Source organism: Sinocyclocheilus anshuiensis, unplaced genomic scaffold (assembly GCF_001515605.1).
Source record: "Sinocyclocheilus anshuiensis isolate Anshui unplaced genomic scaffold, SAMN03320099.WGS_v1.1 scaffold1003, whole genome shotgun sequence".
Classification (NCBI taxonomy): domain Eukaryota; kingdom Metazoa; phylum Chordata; class Actinopteri; order Cypriniformes; family Cyprinidae; genus Sinocyclocheilus; species Sinocyclocheilus anshuiensis.
Window position 1 is genome coordinate 649658 of NW_015542495.1, and position 6799 is coordinate 656456.

Genomic DNA, 6799 nt, shown 5'->3' on the forward strand with positions numbered 1-6799 from the left:
ATTATGTGGAAAATAATGTGTTTTTTGAACCTTAAACCGCATAAACACATTGCATTACACCAAATACACAACAAAATGTTATTTTTAGCAACGTCATATGACCCCTTTAATACATTAACGAACATTAACTAATGTAACCTTATTGTAAAGTGTTACCTTAATATTAAACATCAATATATTGTTATATTATTTTTATTGAGTTCCATGCAACAGAATCAGATTTTTCATATACATTTTTTAAACTAATTATCCAAATAATGTATAATCCTACAAAGCTATTATTATCAGAGCATGTGAGCAGAGCATAGCGTCATTTTACCAGTGTTGCCATGTTACAGCACAGTAGCGCTACTACAAACAGGAACAAATATACTACATAGAAATTTCCTGTCGGCGCATTATTTGAGCGGACTTTGCTTTTCCGGTGAGCATGGCTGCGTTCCACTCCACTTTTAGACATGATGTCTATTTAACGAGATGGAGGAAAGTTTGCGAGTGAAGGGCATAAAAAAATGAACTGGAACGCAGCCCATGAGCGGTACATAAGCTGAATGCACATTCATAGAGTGGAATTCTGAGCGGCGCGTCACAATGACGAGGAACCTGCACGCTGAACACTGCCAGGCGGGCGGGGCGCCGTATATATATATATATATATATATATATATTTAATTCTATATATTTTTTTGTCTCGTATTTTCGGCCATTTTTCTCTTTTGGCTGAAAACCGAAAATGCAATTTTCGGCCGATAATTTTCGGCAGCCGAAAATTTGGTGCATCCCTAATTTTAATGAATCAATTGACAAAACAGATTTGAATGATTCATTAACATTTTTAACTTACACGTTTCAACTTATTGACTCAATGATCTTGTTAATATTTTCATGAATCAGAAGATAAATATCAACCTTAAATTTTGGTTTGTTCCTCACATAAAGTTATTAAATGTAATTATCTGACTTGAATGTTGTGCACAAGTTGTATGGGCCACATTTATGATGCTTTAATGGTGCTTTTGAAGCCTGAAAGCCCCAGTTCTCATTCACTTTCATTTTATTAAAACATGTGGCGTGGCTATTCTATAAAATTCTTATTTTGTATCCCATTTAAAGAAGTAAAATTATTATGCGGATTTGAAATGAAATGAGGGTGAGTAAATTATGTCAGAATTTTCATTTTTTCAGTCAACAAATCCTTTCACCAGCAAGATTTCTTTGGTCAGCAAGATTAACCAGAAAAGCCAAGCTGGTGTTTTCAGCTGAGCAACCTCCAAATTGGACAGATGTATTTTTTTTTCTTTCCAATTTGATGCATATGTATTCTGGTATTCAGAAATAATCCACACAGTTGGAGCATTTGGGGCTGGTAAAATTGCTGGACATCCTTCAATCACGTCTGTTTCCCAGTTCTTCGTTTATAGCCTCTTTCTCTCCTCCATTGATGTGAATCTGCTTTACAGAGCTGTAAAATACAAAGACACGCACACATAAAGACTTCATGACAAAGTGCAGGTCCTCGCCCACACCGTATGTGTACTCTGGACCAGCATCTGTGTGGTATCTGCCTGTGCTGAATGTATCCCATTGTTTGCAGTGGTATTCACTCTTAAACTGGCATTATCATTATAGGGGAATTCTCCATGCGTCCTGCAGAACCGGAGAGTCGGTGCCAGTCAGCAGAGAAAGTTTTACAGCACCATTAGTCGTTTTGCCAGGATTGTGGCGTGTTATCTCTTTATAGCAGAGCGGAGGGACGAAGAGGGAAGGAATAGGATTGCTACAGGACCGTTGTTCGCTAACACAGCATGCAGGGACCAAAGCCAGCCTTACAGGGCTCAAAGCAAGGCACACTTCTTTGGATCTGCTGTACTCCATCACTGAGAGAGTGAGCATACTCATATGTTCTCATATTTTTTCATATTTCTGTTGGCAGACGCTGTTAGCTCATTTACTCTGGTTTGTTTTGATGTCAAACAGAAATGGTTTTACACAATTTTGGAATCGCCTGTGCTAATGCTCTCCACCGCAAAGCAATAAGGGAGAGAGGGGGAAGAAAACAATAAAGAAAGAAGGAGAAAACATGGTTTGGAATAAGAGAGAAGGTCAAAGTCATGGCATTGTGGGGAGTACTTGTGCTTGTGACACATTAGAGCTGTTGTCACAAGAGTGCAGGTTCGAATTCAGTCTACGACATGCCCTGATCCCATTCTCAGTTCATTTTATTGTCTGCTTTCTGCTTTCAAAAAATGAAAATTCCCTGAACCAGGAAAAATATAATTCACTAAAATTAAAACCGTTAAACATATTTTTGTTAATTGAATTAAATCTGATATAAAGTAAAAAGTTGAGTTGTGGAAATTACTAACTGAAAATAAATAAAAACTAAAACCTAAATAGTAATATTCAATAAATACATACATACATACATACATACATACATAAAACTAATTAAATATAATAATAAAAACTATAATAGTATATAAATAATACTAAAACACCTTTGGTCAAACCTAAAAGTAAATTTTTATCAGAATGTTCAAACTGCTGTTTTCCAGATTATGAAAGTGAACCGTCGAAGAAGCTCTTAAATTTTATTCATGTTTACATTCAATTCAGATGCATTCAGATGCATCACATCACAGGCAGTCACGAGGCACATGAGAACCAATAAAACTGGACGTCACTGACATTTAAACACACAGCAATATGCGCAAGTATGGCATGTGAAACATATGGTGGATAGGAAATATTTTAAGCAAATAAAGGTTTGAATTGTGTTCCTTTTCGTCACATAAGTCTAACATATGACTTCATGGAAGAAAGAAAATAATATGGCTTGAGAGAATGAACCTGGATATGTGCGCTCTGATTATTTCTGTGCTGTGCTTGAGTTGATAGCGTGTAATGAATAGCATTAGTGTGCTGTAGGCATGACCCATGGATCACAATCAATGAAGTAGTCATGTTCTTGCTGTTTTCAACTGCATAATTCACATATGACTCACAGGGCCCAGATGACAAGATATTACACCATATTCAATATCTCGGCTGACTCATCTCCATCCTAGAAATCTGTGCGGCCTTGTAACCGTGCTCGACTAATAATAGTAATGAGTCTATCGGACACAGAACATCAGTTCTGTGGCGCCTTTTCAACACTTCTCAGAAAATTGACATTTCCATTTGATAACAATATGTTTAGCCAGCAGTTTTTTGTTTTCCTTCATTTTTCTTGTTTTCCCTCCAGCGCAGAGTGCGGTCTTTTTATGGTTTTTGAAAAGGATGGGAGTTTTCTTTGTGGCAATTTCTGCCGTGCATGCCAAAACCACAACAGATGCGCCACTCGCAGGCCACTCTGGCTGCTCATTAGAGATTGGCAGCTGTCTTTAAGCCTAGCTGAGAAGTTAGCATTAGCAGCAGCATGTGACTCATTGGAGTCTTCCCTGCTTGAATATCATCTTAACCTGGTATCTGTGTTTTGGAAGATATACCATTGTTCTCAGTTTGTCTAAACTGGACTTTAGCTACAGTAGCCTCAGCCTGTCATTAGGTAATCTGTGTTTAACCAGCAACAGAACAGCTAACAGCTGATTATACCAGTTTAAGGTGGTCAAGTTGGATTTTGGAACTTAGTAGCTGGTCATTTATCTTAACCAGCTGATGACAATCTTGGACCAGATTAGACTATCCAATGACTGTATTAGACCAGTTTAGATTAGCAATTGATCATCTAAGAACAGTAAATGTGCAGCTTAGACCTTCTTGGAAAAGCTTAGACCAGCTAATGACTATCTTAGTCCAGTTAAGATCAGTCAGTGACCATCTTAGACCAGTTAATATGCAGTCTAGACTGGCTAAGGCCAACTAATGACCCTATTAGAGTAGCTAATGAACGTATTAGACCAGTTATAGACCATTTTAGATTAGCCATTGACCATCTAAGATCAGAAATGTGCAGCTTAGACCTTTTTAGAAAACCTTAAACCAGTTGATGACTATCTTAATCCAGTTGGTTATCAGTTTAGATCAGCTAGTGACCATAGTAGACCATTTAATATGCAGCCTAGATCTAATGAGAAGCTAATGACCATTGTAGACCAGCTAATGAGGAGCCTAAACTAGTTTAGATCAGCCAGTGACCATCTTAACCAGATGATTACCATCTTGGACCAGCTTAGACCATTAGCCCATCATAGACCATTTAATGTGCCGCTTAGTCCAGTTAAGACCAGCTAATGAACATCTTTGACCAGGTAAGGCCATCTTAGACTACCTAATGACCATCTTAGGCTAGCTAAAGATAATCTTAGACCATCTAATGACCAGCTAAGACCAGCTAATTAACATCTTTGACCAGGTAAGACCACCTTAGACCATCTAATAACAGCTTAGGCTAGCTAAAAATAATTTTAGACCAGCTAATGAGTAACTTTAAGGTAAAATCAGGTGTCATGTTCCAAAATGACCACCTTGGACCAGCTTAGACTAGATAACATGGATGACAACCAGTTAAGATTAGAAAATGACCAATCTAGACCATTTATTATGCAGCTTAGGCAAGCTAAGACCAGCTATTGACTTTCTTGTCAAGTTATTGGTCATTTTAGACTAGCTAATAAACAGCTTAGACCAGATAATAACCAGCTTAGGCTAGCTAAAGACCCTCTTAGACCAACTGATAACCAGCTTTAAGGTAAAACAAGGTACCATGTTCCAAAACACAGCTAACAACAATACTAGCTACTAGCTAAACTGGATTTTTTTCAAGCAGCATATCAAGGTGATGCAACAGGAAGTGTCTTAATCACACAGATTAAACACACTATGATAACAATGTTGAGTGTAGCATTGAGTAGTTAATACAAGAGGGGGATAGACCTTTGATTGCACACCTGCGACGTTGTGAGGCCCTGTATTTTGTGCTTTTTCAAGACTTGAAATAACTTACAGGTTCCGCCAGGTCAAGGAAAGGACACAGGGAGCTTGTTTATACTCCCTCACTGCCAGTTACTGAAAAGCGAGTGGAAGTGCTTCTAAAATGAGTTGTTCCTTTTTGCCTTGTGAAATCCTGGTGCACTGATCTAAGTAAAAATCGTGTGGTTTGGGGTGTATCGTCTGACCCTTTGCTCTGCTTCTGAATGGTATTATTACGGCGCTCTGATCCTAAATGCTGTTTGTGCTATACATGCTCATTTAAATCACATTAGCATCTTTTCCATGGAAACTTCACCAGCAGCGCAGGGCGTAAGTAAATACCTGGCGTGTGCACACTCACGCATGCTTAAGCAGACACACACATACACACACACACACACACACACACACACACACACACACATTTGTGGCTTTGATGTTATGCACAAACACTGCAGTGTGTCAGTTTTCCCAAGCTGCACCTGCCAGGCAAGCAGAAAAAACTGTGATATGGGGAACATGTCTTACTAACCTGATTGCATTGTCAGGAAATGCGATGATTAATGTGAGTGTAATGTCTGTAGCCGAGTCCTGTGGGATTGCGTGGTTCCACCGTCTGGCCATGGAAAGGTCTCGCTCATGAGCAAGACTGGCATGCCGTCACACATTAAATGGCTACTATAAACAGCATGTTTTTTGTAGCTTTATCGTGCTGCAAGAAATGCACTAGAAAATTTTAAAAACTACAATAAAGAGAGATCTTTATTGCATCAGATAGGCAGAAGTCTGCTGAAATATTTAGGATGCAGAGAATATGCTTTAGGGAAACCCCAGTTTGGCAAGTTTTTCCTGTATACAGCAGGGCAACTGTGTTGCTTTGATGCTGTTTGTTTTGGCAGGACTTCCGTTTCCACCAGCTGTGGTGCGGGAGACCAAATCCGCCCGTGTTTCTGCTTTCATTCACTCATCCCTCTAGGCTGTCCCGGCTTCTACACCCAGATGGGTTATTGACTATGATGGATGCTGTCGATAACGCCTGCCCTTTACTGCAGTCACACAAACACGTTACGCTGCCCCCAGATCTGCCCTGCTCTCCACTGCTGTGCCCATGTTTTGTAACTGAGGTTTAGTTTTGTTTTTTAAAAATGTGAAAAAGGCTCTGCCCGTTTATTTTTAGATCTGGCAGTGTTGTGAGTCTTTTGCGAGTAGTAAATTCAGATTACAGAGAGGCATTCATAGCTTTTTTTGGGATTCTTTTGTAGAGTATTTTCAACAAGTTGTAAAAGATTCTCATTACAGGAGAATAATGGGGCTCTTTTAAGTGTTATTGGAAGTGTGTTCTGAACAGTTCAGGATTTTCTTTATCTAAAAGTCAAAATGTTATTATAAAAGCAGTGAATCATCAAATGTAAATGTTCTTAGAAATGTGCTTTTTGAAAAATGCTAAAGTTTTGATTTTATTTTTCTCAAAATGTCAAGGGGTGTAACCATTAAAGTAAATAAAAAAATAATAATAACATTTAAAAAAAACCTAACAACTTAAATATGTACATTTTATAATACACCTTTAAAATTAGGCAGCGGCTATTTGCCGTACGTGTAAATAGCGATAGAGGATAATTACACTATGCGCAAATAGCAGTAGATGCTATTTACACTAAGTGAAAATAGCATATTTTCTTAGTGATAGATGCTATTTACACTAAATGCAAATAGCGATGGATGCTATTTACACTAAGGGTGCTTTCACACCGATGTTTCGGAACCTGGCGCGTTTCCCCCCTTAGCTCGGCTCGTTTGGGCATATGTGAACACGGCAATCGCGCCCAGATCCGTGCCAAAACAATCGGTCCGAGATCGCCTGAACAAGGTGGTCTCGGCTCGA